At 49.4% G+C, this 22213-nt stretch overlaps 1 protein-coding gene and 1 long non-coding RNA gene across 9 annotated transcripts in view; one reads left to right on the forward strand and one right to left on the reverse strand.

The window, feature by feature from the left end:
- The window catches only part of APBB2 (amyloid beta precursor protein binding family B member 2), a 381984-nt gene that overhangs the window by 277451 nt on the left and 82320 nt on the right, over positions 1–22213 (forward strand). The gene's annotated exons all lie outside the window — the stretch shown is intronic.
- LOC115298242 overlaps positions 21052–22213 on the reverse strand; it is a 7390-nt gene continuing 6228 nt past the window's right edge. Inside the window, exon 3 of the long non-coding RNA XR_003911679.1 lies at positions 21052–21279. This is a non-coding gene — a long non-coding RNA (uncharacterized LOC115298242). The remainder of the gene's footprint in view (positions 21280–22213) is intronic.

A 22213-nucleotide genomic window follows, 5' to 3' on the forward strand; every position in this document is an offset into this window, starting at 1 on the left:
CTGCAACAACGTGAATGGACTTTGAGGGTAGGATGCTAAGTGAGCTAAGTCACCCAGAGAAAGACAAAAACTGTATGATATTACTTATATGTGGAATCTAAAAAAGCCAAAGTAAATAAGTAAATAATAAATAAATAAGCCGAACATGTGAAAACTGTGGTTACCAGGGGCTCAAGGGTGGGGGAAACAGGGAGATGCTGGTCCAAGGGTACAAACTTCCAGCTATGAGACTGAGGTTTTGGGGGTCTAATGCACAAAATGGTCAACAGTACGATATTATAAACTTCAGAGTTGTTAAGAGACTAGATTATAATTGTCCTCACCAAACACACACACACACACACGTGCACAGATATCTATGTGATGTGATACAGGTATTAGCTAATGTTATGATAGTTTTCACATTACAATATAGAAATGTATCAAACCAATGCATTGTATACATTAAACTTACACAATGTTATATGTCAATTATATCTTTTAAAATGATTAGCTTAAGAGGCATCTGAGTGGCTCAGGTCATGATCTCACAGTTTCATGGGTTCAAGCCCCACACTGGGCTCTGTGTTGGTAGTGCAGAGCCTGCTCAGGATTCTCTCTTTGCCCTTCTCCTATTTGCACTGTCTCGGTCTCTCTCAAATAAATAACCTTTAAGAAATGTTAATAAAAATAAAATAATGAGCTTAAATGATAATTTCAGTTGGCTTTTGAGACCCTTAGACTAAAAATCACTTCATTAAGACCCTGGTGGGCTGTTGAACCAGCGCATTCGTAACCCAGATCTCCAGCCAGATGATGCTTTAGTTCACCTTCTGTTGGCAAAGAGTAGAGCTGTGTCCCTTTGGATTCTATTACAGTCTCCCATTCTCTTAAGCAGACTTGCTGCCAGGAAGGGGGTAGACAGGTCCCTCCCTGGGGCCCCCTTTTCTGCTCCAGGCACATTACCCCTGGTCAGACTGAGCAGCAGTAACCCCCATCCCTAGCAAAGCTGGGAAGTGTTCCATGTAAGTGACACAGTATATGATTTCTCAAAGAGTCCTTCCCCTGAGAGGCATGATTTTATTTTTTAGAGCTGTGAGTTCAGATGCGATCTGTAGTGACCTAGGACTTGTTTGCAGACGCTGCTCAGTGTTTTCCCTCTGCACTAATGCTATAGGCCAGTGTCACTCGGTAAGTAAAACAAAATGCCATACGAAGTTCGTTTTTCTGACTTCAGATATTCAGTATTCAGATACACCTGTGCCGTGTTTTAGTTGAGATCTAGAAACAACAGCATGAATGGACGTCCGGGGTGGACTGGCATCATTTGAGAACAGTGGAGGGGGGGTGGAGAAGGAAACTCACGTTACTCATTCCTTTTGTGGGCCGGGCACCTGTTGGGTACATTACGTGCTGTGAGTCATCTGAATCTCGGAACAGCCCTGCATGGAGGGTGGTATGAGTCCATTTTACAGATGAGGACATTAAGATTTACAGACTCTGTCACTTTCCTAAAACCACAAATCCAGTGTATAGAAAAACTAAAATTTGACCCTGAGGCAGACAGACTCTAAAGCCCACATTCTTTCTGATAACAAAACAATGATGATAGCTAATGTCCGTTAGCATTTACTGTGTGTGAGGTGCAGATAAAGCAAGGTAGTTTTGGGTCATTATTGGCAAGCTCAGTTTTCTGTCGTTCAGGCTCATCTAGCACCTGTGTAAATGGCAGTGACAAGTACCCACATAGTGCCACCCCAGTTCTGTTCTCACAGCCCTGGGAGGTGTGTTCTTTGGTCTCTCTCATTTTTAGGTGAGCTGCCCACGGTGCCACAGCTGGCAAATGGCAGAGCCGAGGTTCGCGCCCAGGCAGCCTGGCTCCCGAGCCCACGCTTCAGTCTCTCTTCCCTGTCACGTAGCATGGGACTGGTGTTGTGCCCAAGTTTGTAAAATCGCCCCAAAACAAGCACCAGAGACTGCTAGGGAGACCGAGTCACGCCTGCAAAAGCAAAGGGCCTTCATTACAAGCTTAAGCTCGGGCTCACAGTCTCCAGCCGACCCGCTGGCCACGTGGAGACAGAGCCCCGAACAAAGGCAGGGCAGGGCCTTTTATGCCTTTGGGAGGGGGAGTTACAGGAAATGATGACAGGTATACAGTGATCCAATCCCTGCCCCCCATCAATACTGGCAGTTGTGGGAGCCAATCACAATAGTTGGAGTATTGACCAATCAGGATGCCCCACATGTTGCGTGTGCGTGACTAGGCCCGCCTCTAGAAAGGTCAAAGGTATGGGCCGGCCTCCCCCAATTGGGCGCCGCAGGAGTTGTCCCTCCTTAAGGTGCGCCCTTTCAGGAGAAGCCCCGCCTTCCCCTTTAAGTACCAGGGAAGGCTGGCTGGGACCTGCGCAGGTGGAGGACGGCCCTGCCAGCGCCCAGCAGCACCGTGGCAGTGCGCCTACGGGCTCCAGGAAGGCTGGGAAGGCCCTGTGGGGAGGGCCGGATCAGACCTGCGTCCTTACACAGCCACGGCCTTGCCCACGTGACCGGTTTCTTGCGCCAGTTTCCTGTGTGATCACTGGGGGGATTCTGAACCACCAGCTCAAGTTTACCTGACGATGTGCAACCGTGTCAGAGACTGAGAGGAAAGATACAATATGGGGTTTTGCGCCTGCTTTGGTTTTTCCGTTTGTTTGTTTGCTTGCTCATTCGTGCGGATCCCAGGCACTTGACTTCTAGTTAATGACAAAAGAGGAAAAGCCAGCAGCATCTTTGTCCCTAATGCAGGGCCAGGCTCCAAGTGGAAAGATGACAAAGGAGGAGCTGAAATGACAAAGGCTCTGGCTCCAGTTCTGTTGCTGGTGAGCTGTGCAACTTGGAATAAGTCACTGGGCCTCTCTGGGCTTCACTTTCCTCATCTGTAGAATGGGATGATGCTAGTGCCTTTTCTGAGAACCTCACGGTGTCACTGTGAGGACCAAAGAAGATGTCACAGCAGTGCTTTGAAAACTCCGCAGCTCTAGCTAAACAAAGTATGATCACTGGTCTTCCCACAGTTTCTTTGAAAAGTTCTGATGCGGTGGCCCCCAGGAGTCCTGTCAGCCATGGAGAGTGACTGGTGTGGGCTGCTGTGTGGATGAAGTCAGCTAGAGACCAGTCCCAGGCATGCTCGGTCTACAGCACCCGCCCTCTCTCTCTAAACCCTGAGCTTCGGGGTCATGGCTCCAACTGGAGTGTTGTCCTTGCCTCACAGCAGCATAAATTTGCCTTAGGAAGGAGGCAAAATGGGAAATGTCTGGTAGCGCAGTGATTGCTGATGGCAAAGCAGATAGCACCAGCGTCCTTAAGTTGCATGAGGAGTTTCAATCTAATTTCCAGAAAGGAGACAGTGATGCGACGTTTAAAGGATTTCCTCTCTGTCAGTGGGGTTGTTGGTGCCTCGTTTCATAGAAACGAGCCTTGAAACAGTGTGTTGATTGGTTGCATTCTGTGTGTGTTGTGATTTGTCACTTCACACAGAATGGATTGCTCGTCCCTTTTCCTTTCTGTGAGAGCACATTTATGGTAAAGCGTTCATCGGTCCAGAATTCCTCGGTGATTCTGCCAGAATGGGAACAAAGCACCTGAGTTCCGCCGCAAAAGTCTCCCTTTCCTGGTGCCCCTGGTTCAAGCCTCAACTGGGCTTGGCCGCCAGAGTCCTGACTGAAAAGATTTGGCCTTTATGCTAGCTTCAAACGAAAACACAGAAAAATCTCACTCCACCTTCTGTGTTAAGTACCCATTGACTTCAAAGCTGCCCCTCTGTTTCAGGGACCTGTGGGGTGGTTTGCTTGCTCCTTCCCTCGCCTGCCCCCCCCCCCCCCCCCCCCCCCCCCCCCCCCCCCCCCCCCCCCCCCCCCCCCCGCCCTCACCCCACAGCCCTCACTCTCCAGCCCTCACCCCAGCCCTTGCAGGGGCTCAAGGCCTTCCAAAGACAGAGGACCACTGTGGAACTCGGCCCATGGCCTTGAACAGCCTTAAAGCAGTCCTGCCGTCGCAGAGATAAATAAATAATGTAGCACCTATAAAACATTGTCCCCAAAATCCTTTTCTGTTTTTTAACTTCTAAAAAGTTAACAGAGGGGAAAACTTGACACAGGAAGCCGCAAAATTGCCCAGTGGCCATAGCCTATGTTGGCATTCCATTCCATGCGAAACGCCTTCCCACTCCTCTGGAATGCTCTGGGGGCCTCTTGCTCTGGAAGATGATGGAAAGTCTGCAGAGGTGAGGTGTTGTCACGCCGCGCCGAGCCCCTGCACGTTCGTGGGGGTGACGCCAGTCTTCTCTCCCGCTAGCATCAGCTGCGCAGAATCCAGATACTGTGGCCTGGCCAGCCCGGGGCATCCCACAGCGTTCACGCGAGAAGATACTCCGAAAATGTAAAAACAAATATCTTGTTTACTCCTGAATGGACTCAGGTGTGACCTACCGTTCTCTCCTTCACGCTGCCAAGGCTCTTCCCAAAGCCCTTCGGGTGATGCGTGGTCAGCGATCTGATGCACTGTCAGGGAATGTTAACTCATCATACCGTTTTTAAAGGTTTGCTCCAGAGACGGGGCAGCCCTTTTGGTCGTTGGTTTCTTACTTTAGTATCTTTTTCCTGACGTTCAGTATTATTGCTGTCCAAACTATCCTTGCAATTCCAAAGCCCCTACCTCTTGCTCGATATGCTGTGTGGAAGGACAGTTTTTGGCTGGCATTTTCCCCACACTCACTCACATCTTCAAGATTAATCTGTGAAAATTAATCCGGACTCCCTCCACTGCTCTTTAGAATTCACAGGGCTCATGATGCTCTGATTAGTTTGGCTGATTTTTCTCTGGATACACTGCATTTTTCCAGAAGAAAAAGTTAACAGATATTAAGTGCAGAATGACTTCCTTGACACTGACCTATGCATTGTAGGATATAAAAAAATATTCAGTGGTTCTCTGACCTCAGGTGGCTCTTAGAGGAACCTGCAGGGGACAGTGGAAGGGGTACTGTGTTGAGAATCAGGAGATGCCCCTGCCCCGCCCCGCCCCATTCCACTCATCCATACCTGTCTCACAGGCTGGGCCACCAGTCACTTTCCTTTCATTGACCTCATCGATCAAGCAAAGAGGACAAGAAAAGCTTTGAGTTCAGCTCTGAACACAAGGCTCTGAGGCTAATTGGGGAGCTGGAATTAACTCAAAGAATAGAGCATTTTCAGATGAGCTCTTGACTCTCTACCACAGGAGTTTAGGAAGAGAGAGAGGAGTTTGGGAATGAGGCTTCTCCTTGAACTTGAACCAGCCATCTGGGGCCCAAACCACTAAACCCACCCCAGCTATATTCTGAGGACAGAAGCCCAGGTGTCCCCCAGCTGGCTTGGTCCCTGTCTGGGAGCCCTATCCTGTCAAGGGTACTGTGAAAGTGAGAATACTAAGTTCTCGCTCCTTTTTCTGCCCCTTCCCACCACGTTTTTCTCTCATGCCTCCCCCCTCCGCACCCTGTCTCTGCCAAGGCTTACCTCCCAAACCGCTTGCTCTCTTGTGCCTCATCATCATCTCAAGGCTTTGGGACAGGACAATCTGCGAGTCACATCTCCTCCTGGACTTTTGGGAAGACATTGCCTTGCAACACTCTCTGGGTCCCTGCCCTCCTTGGTGGTTTTGTGTGATCACCAAGGTTGGTCACAGTCACACTTGCTCTTAGAACAGTTTTCTGTTTCTGGAAGCGCTGAGCATTCTTACGGCCCCTCCTCTCCATCTTTCCTGTGTCTGCACACACCCAAGTTAAAATGTGATTTATACTTGAGACACAGGTGTATTGCCTGTGTGGAACAGAAACCAACCATGTAAGTCTACATGGGCCAGGGATGTTTCATTCAAATAGAAACACGTCTTGCATCGGCTCAGCTAATCCGGCTGAGAGCTGCCAATCTACATGTGAAGAACAAAGTGGGAAGTCATTACCTTGGTAACGTAGGATTTCTTTTTTTTTTTAAGATGTATCTTTATTTTTGAATGTTTATTTTTGAGAGAGAGAAGAGAGAGCACGTGCGTGTGAGCAGAGGGGGCAGGGGTGGTGACAGAGGATCCAGAGTGGACTCCACACTGACAGCAAGAGTGCCTGATGTGGGTCTCAAACTCAGGAACTGCGAGATCACACCTGCGCTGAAGTCAAACGCTTCAACCGACTGAGCCACCGGGCGCCCCACATGGCATTTATTTCTTAAATAAGCTTGCTTATGGCAACACCTGCATTGTGCCTGCTTAGGAGAAGCCACAAGGGATCTCTTTGGTCAGACAGAGTCCAAGATGTGCCTGTTCCTCCGATACTCTGTCATCTCCAGGATTCCACTGCTAGCCTTTATTCGGGTCTACTGCAGCGAACACCCTCCTTTGCAATGTCTCAGCTCTGTGTACACCATCCCTGCCCTCAGAATGCAATATTTTGGATTTAAAGCAAATTCTTTAGAACAACTGCTTAAAATTCTTCTTCTTGAATTGCCACGCTTGTCTTGGAAGAGCACCCGTTCATATTCATCTTGGCATTTACGTCAGTGCTGGTTGGCCAGGGACTGTCTCAGTAAGCGCCGGTTACCGCAGGTCCTCTTGAAGACAGACCTTCCACACCTGCTCCTGTCCCTGCAAGGCAGACGCTCATTCTTGTTAGTGGGTGGTGCTCTCGGGACGTGGGTTTACTCATCTGCGAAATGAGGTGCTTGGGTCCCAGGGTCCCCAGAGCCCTTGTGTTCTGGCTCTCCATGCCGTGGTTAAACACTTTCCCTCTGCGAGGACTTGGCAGACTTCTAGGAGTTAGCTTCGAAAACTAAAACATTGTAAATGCTCTCTTTGGGGGCTGATCACCGCAGTACTTATAATTAAGGTCTTTGTAGGTTTCTGTACTTTATGAGCTCAATGAGTTTGTTCATCTTGTTTTGTAAAAAGTGCAGGCTTGTCATTTCTTGGTGAGTAGCGCAGTAACACCTTTTCTTCTAAACCAACAGCAAAATTGCAGTCAGTCCCAACGATGAGAACGATGGCTCACTGTCACCAGGCATGGGGTGCTGCCTGAAGCCGACTTCATGTAGATGCACTTATTTCATGAACTCTTACAGCAGCCGGGCCTCATGCTCAGGAGCGAGGGATATTGTCCACCAAACTCCCTGCCTTCGTGTAACTTACCTTCCAGTGTGAGGAGGGAGATAAACCGCAGAGCACAGAAGTGGAATAGAAGCACGTTAGGTGAAAATACTTGCTATAGAGAAAAATCGAGTCGGGAAGGGAGAGCTAGATTGTGCTGGGGGGTTGCAGTTTTACAGTCAGGGAAGGCCTCCCAAGAGGGGAGACCTCACGTACGATATGAGGGAGGGCACCGGGCAATGAGGGGGGAAGCCCGAGGGGAGAATGTGCCTGGCGGAGGAGGGGTCAGCCTAGAGGCCTGCGTGGCCAAAGCCGAGGGAGCCAGCCATGGGGGCAGGAGCGGGCTAAAATGTCTGAGAGGTATTTCACAGCACAAAATGTCCTGGGGGATCTTTCAGCCCAAACCCTTCTCCCTTCTTGGTGCCCCCTTCTCCTTTTCCTCTCTTATTTGTTCAATGAGGAAAGCGAAGCCTAGATGATCAGGGGACATTCTGAAGGTCACAGCTACTAGCAGCACCAGGACAGTAGCCCATGGTTTCATGGTTGTTAATCCCGCCCTCACCCTACATGAGATCCAGAAAGCTTAAGAGTAACTAAGCCCTTTTCACTACCCCAGGTACCTCCATCCTCGCTCTGGGATGAAGGGCAAGTACAGTTGATGCCCATTATTTGTGGTGGCTCTTGAAGGTCTTATAAAAACGCTGTTGACACTAAGTTAGCAAATGCTGAAGTTTTGCTCCTAAGGGAAATACAGAGCTAGGTTCCTGAGAGCCTCTGGTCATAACATTTTCAACAGCCTATCAGTACACAATCTTCTTTTATGTGTGTTTCTGTTTAAAGACACCTTAGTATATCGTGGTGACTCAGTAACACCGAGCTCACGCCAACAGCACCATAACTCGTGCCTGAACGGAGCTCATTTAACTTAACACCCGTTTTCTCCGTAAGGCACCTCACAGCCTTCTTGCCCTTAGGAACCCTGGGTAGCACTTTAGTGCTGTGCTTCAGGGCCATGTTAAACAGCAGAATCGCCAAGAAAAAGCACAAAAATGCAAAACATGAGCCTCTGTGTAACCACTAAAAGGACACTTGTTTACGGCGTGAGAGCTGAAACAAGAAGGCATAGCGTTGCCTCTTCAACCTCAGCGGAAAACGTGCACATGGAGCGACCCCCACGTCCTGCTGCTGTTTTACATGTCCGTGATTGCAAATGCATGGCAAGAACTGATTTTGGGGGTTCCAGACCAAGATCAGTGAGTAGGTGAATTTGCACATAGGGGATCTACAAATGGTAAGGATGTACTGTTTGCACCTGAACTATTCCGAGAAAGGCCTTTGTTCAAGACCGAGTGGCATCATTCTTCATGAGGTCAGCCACTGGCACGTGCTAAGAGGAGAGGGTCAGATCGGCTCTGAATCGCCTCAGACGGTGCCTAGTGAGCAGGTTTGGGCTAACTGTTGTTACGAAGGATGCTCTGTTTATTGGAGTATTGCATTTGCCATATTGCAAGTAGACTTGTTATTAGTTGAGGTTGCACATGTCACTTGCCCATCTCCTGAGTGTCCCAGCTCTGATGAGTCCCTGCTTCCCCAGGTCCCCAGCCCCCAGCCGAGGAGGGAACAGCCTGTCTCCTGACTTCAGACTCTCTCTGCTCCTTTCTTTGGACCAGCATCTCCTCTAGAGCTCACGTGGCCATCTTGCTTTCCCTGGCAAAATAAAGTGGCCTACTTTATGTGCGGAACTTGGGTATTCATTATGGCTTTGCTCCGTGCTTACTCTGCAAATAACATTTCTCAACTTTGCAGGAGCAGAAATATAATCTATATTGTAAATCGGCCATGTGGATCCTAGAACTTGCCTCCCTGTCTTTTCCAAGACTCCTGTAGGGGAAAATTAAAATACCATTCACACTTGCAGGGAGTAAGAGTGGCTTCCCAGGAGTGCAGACATCTGCTGCTTATCAGCAGGAATAGAAGCGGGATCCTGCCAGCCTGGCTCCATGGCCTGGACTTGCACGGGCTCTTCCTCACGCTCTGGGAGCGGGGGCTGTGAATCTGGTGTTTATTGCCACAAACCCCACTTCTGTTGGCATCCCAGTGTCTCCAGCAAAAGTTCCCTTTTGTGTAACACGTTCGCTGTCCCGCCGGGAGGAGTTTCTGTGGTTACTGTCAGATCGCGATTCTCGGAGGCGCTTTGTGGTCACTCTGAGTTGTCCTGGGCCTGCGCTTTGTGGTCACTCTGAGTTGTCCTGGGCCTTGGGCTGCAGCACGTGGGAGCCGTCTAGGCGGGTCGTGATTGGATGTTTGGCGGGGGTGGGATTGACAGGTGCCCTCGATGGAGACGTCAGCTGTCAGGTTTAAGGAGTCCCTCCTGCCCCCACTCTTTCCACCCTTCATGAGAGTGACTATTTCACATCATAGAAAAAAAGCAGTCTTTTGTAGAAGCCTTTGGATTTTTGAACACTTAAAATGTTGAGTTCTATACTTGTCCACTGTTGCTTGTTGAATGTGTGCAGGGATGGTGTGAGGCTCAGCAGGCCTGTTCCACGTCCAGAGCATAAGCATCACAGTGTACTTGAGCTCAAAGTCAGGGTTTGGACAAGGTTTGGGACAACAATGAGTTGTTTAGATCCCACCAGTACTTGGAGGGAAAATTAACACAGACCTTGGCGAAGGGGCTCAGCTCTAGGACCAGACGCTGGGTCTAGCCGGGTGCCTGGTGTGTCGATCAGGAACCCGCCTGAGCCCAGAAGAACTGCAAACACAGCAGGCATTCAGGTTCTAACTCAGTCCACGTGTTCCAGGACTTTTGGGTGTTGGCTCCAGTCTGCATATCTGAGTCTGGGCCCTTTCAGCTAGTGAGGATGGAACCCTAATAAGCCAGATTAGATGGGACACTGGGCAGGGATCAGTCCCCTGGTATGACTGGCCTTTGTTCTTATCATGGAGCCATGATACCAATGTACCAATACTGGGAACAAGCATTTTAGCAAAATTGCTTATTTTGCATATTGCTAAGTGCCTGTTTTTATATGACTTTTATATCACTAAGCATGGCGAAGATCAGGGTTTGTTGATAATTTAACGCATATCACAATGATTAACACGCTGAAAGCTTACCCTGTACCGTTCTCGGCACATTAGATGTATGTTACCATTTTATCACTCCCAGTGTTCCTTAGGACATAAGTACTACCACTGTCTCCATTTTACAGATTAGAAAGCTGAGTCTAGGGGCGCCTGAGTGGCTCAGTCAGTTAAGTATCTGACGTCAGCTCAGGACATGGTCTCATGGTTTGTGAGTTCAAGCCCTACGTCAGGCTCTGCGCTGACCGTGTAGAGCCTGCTTGGGATTCTCTCTTCCTCTCCCTCTCTCTCTGCCCCTCCCCAGCTTGTGCTGTCTCTCTTTCTCAAAAGAAATAAGTTTTTAAAAAAGAAATAAAGCTGAGCCACGGGGCAGGCCAGTACCTTGCCCTGCATCACTCAGGAATTACCTGCGGAGCCAGGATTTGAACCTGGGGGCTCTGGCTTCAGAGTCCCCACTGTATACATTTTGCTCTAATAAAAATGGCTGTGGCAGCGTCTCTGTCAGGGCTCTGCACACATCCCCTTGGATCCCCACCGACACCTGCAAGGGTGGGGCCATCCCTCCGAGGATGCAAAAACTGTGGGCAGTTAACGTGCCGAGGCCGCACCCGAGAGTAGTGGTCCGGGATTCCCAGTCAGATCCGGCCCACTCTTGCCATGCTACCTCAGTCAGTCTGCCACTTGAGTGCCTTCACTTGACAAATATTTACTGAGCACATCCTTGTGTGTGCCGGGCCCTCGTCTGGGCGGTGGGCGTTCAGAGGCCCACAGAGCAGGCCTGGTGTCAAAAAACATGCCTGTTTATGGAACACTTCACGTAGAACAAAGAAAAGTGACTAAGCTTAGGATCCACGGGTCCTCAGCTGTGTCGTTCTGCTGAACTTCCTGAGCTGGTTTCCTCTTCTGGTAAATCAAGGGAATAATCCACCTTGGGACTGATCCTTAGATCAAATTCCAGCAGGTGCTCATTTAACATGTGACCTTGAGCAATTCAGAGAAGCTCTCCCAACCTCAGTTTCTTGCCTGTAAAACAAGAAAGTAAAAAATAAATAAATAAATAAATAAATAAATAAATAAATAAATAAATAAAACAAGAAAGTAGCTTCTCTCTTGCAGGTCTGTGAGCACATGTCATGCTATGTGTCGTAAAGCATTTGGTAAGGGACCGATACATTCTCCTTCATGCTTATCCACAAGTCCAGACTCTTACTGTCATGTGTAAAAGAGCGCAGAGTAAGCGCCTGATAAGTGGTCGCTTCTAGGAGGACCACGGTGACCATATGAGAAGATGTCTAATGTGACCTACCTGCAAGTTGATGTTTCAGTATACACGTACACATCACTTGTTCTCTGGCATTCTGGAAACATTGGCCTACGGCTCGTGTTTGAATTCACCTCTGCTCCACTTTTTCATTGACTAAAATAGGCCTCATACTGCCAGCCTGGTCCCTGGGCAGGAAATGACCAATACGGTGAACTATTGACCAACAAAGTTGCAACCCCGGGGGCCCTGCTGCGGCACCAGCAGTGAATCTATGAAGATCCTGGCCTTTAAGGCGTGGAAGCAGGCGCCTCTGCTCACCTCTTTGCCCTCAACGAGCAGGGGGCTGGTGATTAAACACGGACTAGATTTCCTCCAGAGAATGAATCCTCTTGTCAGCCACCCGGAGCATCCCGTTAGACTTACATTTCTCTCTGTAAATTAGTAAGTTGACATTTTGGGGTTTATTTGTAAATGCAGGTAAATGGCTCATAATGAGGTTTCAATTCACCCCCACCCTGCAGATTAATAACAGTCATGGTGCACCAGCATCGTATTGCCACGAAACACTGGCCTTTCTTTAACTGCAGGTGAGCCTTTCACGGGGGAGGAAGAGCGGGACTCAGGGTGAGGATACCCAGAGGCCTGAGTCGGGCAGGAGCCTGCTCTGTGGCCTCGCCCACAGGTTGTTCCCGAGCCTAACAGCCCTAGGCCTTCCCACTGTGGCCCGGAGGGATTGGCCCAGGGCACAGGCAGTTGATTGCAGTTGTGTTTCCTTTGCCTCCATGGAGACTCCTTACCTGCAGTGATCTGTTTCCTGGAGTTCAGGGTATGGGGAGGATGGCGGGAGGGTGGGAGGGAGGGAAGGACGGAAGGACGATGGCGCCCTCCGGTGGGCAGTCTGTGCAAGGGCACCAGGACCACCTCAGGGCAAGTTCATGCTGGTGCTGGAAGCTCAGAGAAGTCTCAGGGCCAGCCGGAAGCAGTTAGTGTTCTGAGAACTTGGAAGCACTCATTCCCTATGGGGGAGGGGGGATATTTCCTACTCCTCAGTGTACTTCCGGCCTTGAATTCTCCGGGGCCTCTTCAGAATGGGGGCAGGTCCCTCTGACCTGTGCCATCTGCGTGATCTAGCTGCTGTGTGTTGTGTGTAAGACATGCGCACTGGGTGTTGGGTAAGGGGTGGTAGGGTCCATCTGGGGTCCCTCTGTGTGGCGTGAGGTATGCCTGCCTCGCGCTCCCTCCTTTAGGAAAACCAGGGTCACTGTTGCCCCCAGGCGGCAGCATGGCATGGTGACAGCTGGAATGACAGCCCCGCCACGTGCCGGCTGGTCACCTGAAGTTTATCCACCACCCAAGTTAGGGCATTAGTCAACTCGGGCTGCCCTAACAGGATACCACAGACTGGGTGGTTTACACAGCAGACGTTTTCTTCTCCGTTCTGGAGGCCGGAAGTCTAAGCAGGGTGTTGGTAGGTTCGGTCTCCTCCGCAGCCTCTCTCCTTGGCTTGCAGGTGGCATCTTCCTGCTGGGGCCTCAGATGGCCTTTTCCTCTGTGCACACATCCCCAGTGTCTCCTCCTCTTCTTATAGGACATCAGTCCTGTTAGTAGACCCACTCTCGTGATCTCCTTTAGCCTCAGTTACCTCTTTGGAGCCCTGTCTCCAAATATAGCCACATTGGGGGTTCAGGCTTCAACATATGAATTCAGAAGGGGACACAGTTCAGTCCATAAGGACCCTCCTGTGCCTCAGTCTCCTCATCTGTAAAATAGAAATAATATCTTTCTTATATGTTATCATATGGAGTAAGTTCATTAGATCTGTAAAAGAAGGTATACGGCATCTGCCTCTGGCGGCTGGCACAGAACTCCTAAAACCCTCAAGATCTCCGACATGATAAGAGCACTAGGAGCGTCTTTTGTTCTACTGTTTGGCCCTTGGACCTGGTTCTTGAAAGAGAGTTCCTAAACCCATTGGAATTTCCTGGGTGACAGCAGTGTCCTTTGCTCTAAAGAAGTGACTCCTGTTGGGCTCCTAGATGGGAAGCTAGTCTCAGAAAGACGAAGCTGTGATTAGAAGCTTGGAATTTTCAGCCCTACCTCCCCATTCTCCAGCGGGAGGAGGGGGGTAGCAATGGAATTAATGAGAGATTGTGCCTCCGTGAGGAAGCTTCCATAAAAACCCCCAAAGCAGGGCGCCTGGGTGGCTCAGCCAGTTAAGCGTCCAACTTAAGCTCAGTCATGATCTCACGTTCGTGGGTTCAAGCCCCATCTCAGGCTTTGTGCTGACAGCCCAGAGCCTGGAGCCTGCTTCAGATTCTGTGTCTTCCTCTCTCTCAACCCCTCCCCTGCTCGTGCTCTGTCTCTCTCTCAAATATAAATAAATATTTAAAAAAATTTTTTAAATCCCCAAGGCACAATGCTTTAGCTCTCAGGTTGGTGAGTGCGTGGCGGGCGGGGAGTGGTGTGGTCAGCCAGGGCTTGGAGCTGCTGCCTTCCCCACACCTCGCGCTGTGCCGCTGTCCCAGCCGGCTGTTCCTGAGCCCTGTGCTTTCGTGATGAACCAGTGATCTAGGGAGGAACCTGGTTTTCCTGAGCTCTGTGAGCAGAACCCAAAGAGGGGGCTGTGGGAGCCTTCGACTTACAGCCAGTCAGCCAGAAGCACCAGGTGACAACCCGGACTTGCCATTGGCATCTGAGGGAAGGAGAGGGGGGCAGCCTTGTGGGACTGAGCGCTTAACCTGTGGGATCTGATGCTATCCCCAGGCACGTAGTGTCAGGATTGGGTTAGATTATAGGGCACCCAGTGGTATTACAGAGAATTGCTTGGTGTGAGGGGGAAGAAGCCCACGTATTTGGTGACCAAAAATGTCAGACCAAAGTGTCCTGTCAGTAGCAAAGGAGAAACAGAGAAGAAATGAGTTTATCTACTCAGTATATAATGTACACACACTCACACTAACTAGGAGTGTGTGTGTGTGTGTGTGTGTGTGTGTGTGTGTGTGTGTGTGAGAGACGCAGCATCTACCACCCTGGGCATCCCCCACTCCAGCCTGCTCCTCACTGCATTCACGAACGTTAGAGTTAAGTATGACTACCCCAACAGTACCCCAAGTCACAGTTTTAAAAATATTTTATTGAAACCTTGAACTGGCCAGAGTCTCTTCCGAAGCGTGTTTTCTCTTTCCAAACACAGTGGGGCAGGAAGGTGGGGTGGAGGGGGCCTCTTTCACTTGGTTGTAAGAATTATCCTAAATTAAACTGGATAACTAATAAAGCGCCTCTAGGGTGGAAGCTCAGTAATGGAAATCCCCTCCGTCTTCATTCCAAGTCTGAATTCCCCTCACCTAAGTACCAGTGAGAATGTTGCTTTTAAGATGATAATAAATATTTAGAAATATGTGTATGACATATTGACGTTAGGATTTCCTTGCTGCACGAAAACATGCATCTTGTGTCTTAAATGAAGAGCAGAACACGTGGATGTCCTGATTTCAGTGCTGCGCAAGTGTGTGTCTTAAGTTCAAAGGCAAACCCAGTGCAATGACACTGTCCCCCTCTCCAGTGTGGCCTCAGACCCGTTTCCTCGCCCTGTCAGGCCACTCAAGGGGACAGGAAGGAGCCCAGGCTGCTGTTCTGCTCAGCTGACTGTCGCCCTAACCGGAGAGATCTCTCAGTGAGGAGGACTGGGGGGTTTTATTTCCTCTGAAGAAGAGTAGGTAAGCCAAGAAACCCCAGTGACAGTTAAATATTTAAAGTACACGTGGAATCGCACCTCTGCCTGCTCGCACAAGAATACCTTGTGCGTTCTCTTCGGTATAGCAGAAACCTCGGTCTATAAATCTCACACAGACTGCTTTTCTCAATGTCGCATGGTTGCAAGTCAGCAAATACGTTTTATATATAAAGCAGAGGGAACAGTTTAGGGAGAGTCCGTGCAGCCAGGAGCTAACTTGGGAATGGCACAAAGCAGGAGAAATAAAGACATGTGCTTGCAAAGAGTCCTCATATATTCATTTAAGGGTTTAATGTGCTTTTAAATTACTGTATTTGGGAGGGGCAGGGAGGGGCAGAGGGAGAGAAGAGAAGATCCCAAGCAGGCTCTGCACTTATGCGGGGCTTGAACCCACGTGAGATCCTGTGAGATCATGACCTGAGCCAAAGTTGGATGCTTCACCAACAGAGCCAACCAGGTGCCCCTACTCATTTAAGGATTTAAAATCACAACGGGGTACCTGGATGGCTCAGTTGGTGAAGCATCCTTGATTTCAGCTCCGGTCTTGATCTCAGGGTCCACAGGAAGGAGCCCCACATTGGGCTCCGTGCTGACAGTGCAGAGCCTGCTTGGGATTCAGTCTCCCTCTCTCTCTGACCCTCTCCTGCTCCTCTGTGCACACTCTCTCATAAATGAATGAATGAATGAATGAATGAATGAATGAATGAATGAATGAAATCACTGAAGCCTCAGATCTGGGGAGGCTGCGTGGCTGCACATTGTGCAAGAGGGAGAATGGAAAGTTCTGCTCCTTAACTTACATCCTTCCCCTAATTGTGTTAAATTACTTAGCTTCGATTCCCTATAATTGCACTGCCCGGAGGCATTTCCCAAATACAGAGACTGCTGTCAGTGTTATTCCTGCTCCCTGACCTTGCGTGTATCCAGAACATTTACTAAGGACAGAGCCTCTTATTCGCTGGGGGCAGAGGTGGCCCCAGGCTGGGAACCACCATCTGTGAACCCCACGGGCAGCAGGGAGCACGAAGACAGGCAGGGGGATGGCTGCGGTGGACCACAGTCCGTCACAGATTCATCCTCGGTGCCTGGCACCTTGTGAGGATGTCACCTGGGTGACATCTGTGATTAGGAGTGGTATCTATTATTGTGACTGTCCTCTTTGTAACAGGCCCTGTCGATGTTAACAAAGGGTGTACTTTTCCAGCAGAGCTGTCTTGTTCTGAGAGATAGGTGGGGGCGCGGGGAAATTAAGTCAACGGCCCAGTGGTCCCAGGGCCCCAAAGGGCCAGGTGTCTGGTTTTGTGCCCAAATGCTCACCGTGCTATCCACAGTCAGGGAGAAACGGCCAGAACAGCTGAAGCGCTCACTGGGGCCAGTGTAGAAATGCTCTCCCCTGCCTGCCTGGGTCATGCTGAATAATTGATCGGGCTGATTCCTTCCTTCGGCCGGATGGAGAAGTGGGTCAGGCTCCACTCTGGAGTCCCCAGGCACCTCTCCAGCAGAGCCCACCAAGATGCTGAACTTGGAAAGCATTTCAGTGTTTCAGAGAAAAGCAATAGCAAATAAAGCTTAATTGTATTAAAAACAGAGTCCATAATGACAGTGATGTACATTCTTCCATGTAGCGACCACAAACGCCAGCTAACAGGAGACTTCCCTGTTACGGAGGCAGTGTCCAAGGCAGATGCTTTGAATCTTGAAAAGCCTGTGCTTTTTTTCTTTAGAACAATCTCTCTGAACACCATTGGCGGTCACAGCCCTTTGCTTCCTGGCTGCTTGTATCTCTGGACATTCAGAAGACTGGCCCCGAGGCAGAAATCAGGCTCAGGCTGTCTCCATTGTGCGAGGGAACTTGGCAATGACAGGGTGGAGGACTGTTCTTAACTCTCTGGGAAATCTACCGGAACAGAGGATGTCAAATGTAAGGAAGGCGCCCTAAATGGCTGTGTTATTCTGGCCACCGAGATGGAAAAAATTTTTTTAAAGATTCTCTTCATATATGGGCTATATGATTATTCAAAAGTTTATTTTGGGGCGCCTGGATGGCACAGTGGATTAAGTGTCCAACCCTTGATTTCGGCTCAGCTCATAATCTTACTATTCATGAGATTGAGCCCTGCATGGGGCTGTTAGCACAAAGCCTGCTTGGGATTCTCTCTCTCTCTCTCTCTCTCTCTCTCTCTCTCTCTCTCTCTCTCTTTCTGCCCCTCTCCCACTCATGCTCTCTCTCTCCCTCTCTCTCAAATTAAATAAATAAACATTAAAAAGAAAAAGGGTTCAGGGCACCTGGGTGGCTCAGGTCAGTAAGCATCTGACTTCAGCTCAGGTCATGATCTCACAGTTGGTGAGTTCAGGTTCCACATCTGGTGAGCACGAGCCCCACTGAAGGTAAAAACATGAGTCCCAGCTGAGCCCTGCTTCTCTCTCTCTCTCTCTCTCTCTCTCTAAAAAACAAACCAAAAACCAAAAAGATTCCTCTTCACAGTCCTGTGTAGCATGAACATGGCCCCAAGAGCATAGATCTGAAAGTGCCCTGCTCGTAGGCTCCAGGGGTGGATGCCAGTCTCCTGCCCTGAAGAGGTCCAGGTGTCCTTCCCAAAGTTCTGCCCACATCACGGGGCTTGTGTTGACTTCCCCGCTCCACTCGGAGGCCTTTGCCCGGTGCTTTTTCTCTACCAAGCATGTCCCCAGGGGAGGGTACCCCTTCTCCTTTTGGTCTCCCTGAATGTCAGCCATCTCTTCGTAGCTTGCCTTTTCTGGAGCACCAAGGGTAATGATGCAGAGTTTCCACTGCCTTCAAACCCAGGTGCTGGTTTCACAAACTGGGTATTGGACTTCCCTCTTCACGAGCCAACCCACTCGGGGGCTGGGCTTCCCTAGAGGGAATAACCGACTTCCTTTCATCCCCACTTCTGCTCCCCCCTAAATCCCCAGTCATTTCTCATGTGGAGCCACTGAGCCGTTCTCCTCCTCCTCCCCTTGTCACAGAACCCTGATGCCAACCGGTGAGCCTTCTGTCCCCCTAACACGCGTGTTTTCATTGGCGTCGTGATGACTGAATACTCTGGTGTCTAACTCCCTTGGGATTCTTATAAAGCACTTCATATTCGCAGAGCTTTGGAAAGTTGGTGAAAGTTTGGGACGCTTTTCCATAATACGGAAACACACAAATAATTTGAAATATGTTTTCAGGAAGTTTATAATCCCATCCCCAGGACAGTGGACTCTTGGTTAAACCCCCTGAGGTAGGCTGAGGAGATGGAGCCCGCCCTTCTGAAGACTATGAGCCTGCTCTGCTCCTCCCCAGGCCCCCCTCCTCCTCCTCTGCTCCTCCCCAGGCCCCCCTCCTCCTCCTCTGCTCCTCCCCAGGTCCCCCTCCTCCCTGCTCCTCCCCAGGCCCTGTGTCTCTCTCTACCCCCAGCCACTGAGATGCATCCTTAGTCCCACTAGATCATTAGTTGGAAAAACAAAACAGGTTGACTGGCTGGCTGTTGGTGGCATTCCCCAATCCCGACACATTTGACAAAAACCAAAGATCTTGAGAAAAGAGTGGCCCCCTTTTCTCAACCATCCCCTTTGGGCCAGACCTTGTGAAGATACTTAGCACAGACTATTCCGTTTAGTCATGGCAGGACCCCCAGGAAGTGCACACCATTGTCCTCACTGCAACAGAGGAGGAAACTGAGGCTCACCAAGATTGAGTTACTTGACTTAGATCACCCAACTTGGGATGTGTTCTCAGAGCAGTGACTTGAAAACCTGGGCCTACACTGCCAGGCTCACACCCCTCCCTCACGTACCAGTACTCATCTTGTTCATTCAACAGAGCTGTGTGACCTTTAGTGTCATGCCCAAATGAATACACCCTTCCAACTTTTTAAAATACTACTCAGAGCAGAGCATTTGGTCTGTGTGGTTCACTGATGTGTCTCCATTACCACGCTTATAGTTAAGTGTCAATAAATGTCTGGTAACTGAATGAATCCATGCATCCTGCAAGGGTTGGCTCAAGCCCACACCCTTCAGGAAACAGTCCAAAACCACTGTCTCTGAGTTTAAAAAAGGCCCTTCTATGAGCGCTCAACACGTGTGTGTGTGTCTGTGTCCCCGTATTTCACGTTGCCATGTCAGCTCCTTTACAGGCTTCCTGAGAGGGGAGCTGTCTGACTCATTTCTCTGCATCTCCAGGAACTCATACGCACTCAGTAAATGTTTATTGAACTTGAATACACAGTTATTGTGCTGCAGGGTAATTAGGCATCAGTGGTAAGTCAGTCTTATAAATGAACAGTAACGAATATAGTGCTAGACCCTGCTGTAGCTTTTTCTGTGAACTTTTTTAGTGTTTTAATTCTAATGTAGTGTTGTGGATTCTGTGTGTCCTGGAATCATTGTCCTCTTGATCATTGCTGCTCAGTAGTCCTAGAGCACTGAACTTGATCTGGGCATTGAAGGTGCTGCTCTGTGGACGTCGACTCGTTGAAGTGCCGTGTTCCTTGGTGCCATGCAGTGAGGCCTGACCCTCCAGCAGCTCTCGGTCCCTCATCTCTCCCCTCCCCCATCCCTGTCCCTTCTGGTCCTGTCAGCGCCCCCGCCCCAGTCTTCTGTCACCATGTTCTCATCTTGGCTAGTCCTCATTAAAGCTCAGGGGAAGAAAATGCAGACTACCTCCCAGAGAACAAAGAGTGAAATGAGAGGGCCTCCTTGACCCAGAGAGAAGAAAGTAGACATTTGCCAAGGGCCCACAGTGCGCCGGCCCCTTTCCTTTCCTCGGACCTCCCGGATGCGCTGCGAGCCTAGGTCGGAACCATTTTTCACCTGCGAAAGCTTAGATGCGTGCAGGCAGAGCGCCCATTGACGGGATGTAGGAATTCAAACCCCGGACTGTCTGGTCATAGAAACTGAGGCTTTTACCATATTCAGTTCCTCTACACATGTTCTTTGGAGGAGGTTTTCCCCAGGCGTGTGTCTCTATTAATATAGTACTCAGAGAAAATGAAGTTGAAATAGAAAGTGCGTTTCCAACCAAGATATGACAACCTGATTCCAGTGCGGGGAATAGAGGACGGAAGCAGGGAAGGAAGCCTCAGGCCACGAGCGGCGTCCCTTCTCATTCAGCCGTGACTCTTGCTCCCCTAATGCCAGTGATGACTGACAACAGCAACAGGAGCAGCAGCCAACTCTGCCCCGTTCATCCTCACAGTGTGTGACAAGTTGTTAGGAGACAGGGAATTCGAGTATCACATGAAGGAGTGAGACACGGGGATTTTAACCAACCTGCTCAAGACCATGAAGAGTAAATGGCAGACTTGGGATTTCCACCCATGGTTTACCTTCAGGACCAGTCTCAGGGCCAGCACGACCTTGGGTAAGGAAAGGGGCCTTCTGTCTATAGCGATGGTTCTCACAGCGTGGCCCCCAGACCTGCAACCTCAACATCACCTGGGAGTCTGTTAGAAATGCAGATTCTTGGGGCTCCTGGGTGGCGCAGTCAGGTAAGCGTCCGGCTTCCGCTCAGGTCATGATCTCATGCTTCATAAGTTTGAGCCCTGCATAGGGCTCTGCATGGACAGGGTGGAGCCCACTTGGGGTCCTCTCCTCCCTCTCTCTCTGCCCCTCCCATACTCTCTGTCTCCCTCCCTCAAAATAAATAATAAATTATTTAAAAAAAAAAAAAAGAGGGACACCTGGGTGGCACAGTTGGGTAAGCATCTGACTTTGGCTCAGGTGCATGGGTTTGAGCCCCACGTCGGGCTCTGTGCTGACAACTCAGGGCCTGGAATCTGCTTGGGATTCTGTCCGTCTGTCTGTCTGTCTGTCTCTCTCTCTCTCTCAGAAATAAACATTAAAAGAAATTTTTTTTATTTTAAAAATTAAGAAAATTAAAAGAAAAATGCAGGTTCTCTTGCAGATTCCCCAGTAGGACCTGCTAAGTCAGAAACTGTGGGGCCAGGGGCCAGTTTTCTGTGAGGCAGCAAAGCCCTCTGGGCGGTGTGTTGGCATGTACCCCCATCCACAGCACATCTCCGCATGCTGCTTCAGCTGCAGTCCGTTAACCTAGGGAAATCTTTAGAACCCACACATAGGAAAGAGTTAAAGTCTATTGATAATAAACATTTATCAAGTACCTGCTATATTCCAGGCACTATGTTAAACACTTTATCTGCATTGTCTCATTTAGTGCCAGCAACAATGTATAAAGTATAGGTACTGTTATTATTCCCATCTTGCAGTTGAAGAAACTGAGACTTGGAGATGAGAAGTGACTTCCCCAAAGCTGTGACTTAAATCCAGATCCATATGAAGACACTGTCCATTCCCTGAACCCTTACTCATCTGTGCCCTTTCGGTAAAGAGCTACTGAAAAATGAACATCAAGGTGCCTGGCTGACTTGGCCAGTGGAGCTCATAGCTCTTGATCCTGGGGTTGTGAGTTCAAGCCCCATGTTGGGTATACAGATTACTTTAAAATCCTTAAAAAGAAAAAAACATTAATCAAAGAGCAAATGTTGGGAGTTTTTTTCTTTAAATTTTGAAAAAGTATTTTTTTCCATAATATTTTATTGTCAAATTGTTTTCCATACAACACCCAGTGCTCTTCCCCATAAGTGCCCTCCACCATCACCACCACCTCTCTTCCCCCCTCCCCCTTCCCCTTCAACCCTCAGTTCATTTTCAGCATTCAATAGTCTCTCAAGTTCTGCATCCCTCTCTCTCCCCAACTCTCTCTCCCTCCTCTGCTCCCCCGTGTTCTCCATTAGGTCTCTCCTGTTTTCCTGTTAGATCTATGAGTGCAAACATATGATATCTGTCCTTCTCTGCCTGGCTTACTTTGCTCAGCATGACACCCTCAAGGTCCATCCACTTTCCTACAAATGGCCATATGTCATTCCCTCTCATTGCCACGTAGTACTCCATCGTGAATATATACACCACATCTTCTTGATCCATTCATCAGGTGATGGACATTTAGGCTCTTTCCATGTTTTGGCTATTGTTGA

This window comes from Suricata suricatta, chromosome 1 (assembly GCF_006229205.1).
Source record: "Suricata suricatta isolate VVHF042 chromosome 1, meerkat_22Aug2017_6uvM2_HiC, whole genome shotgun sequence".
Classification (NCBI taxonomy): Eukaryota; Metazoa; Chordata; class Mammalia; order Carnivora; family Herpestidae; genus Suricata; species Suricata suricatta.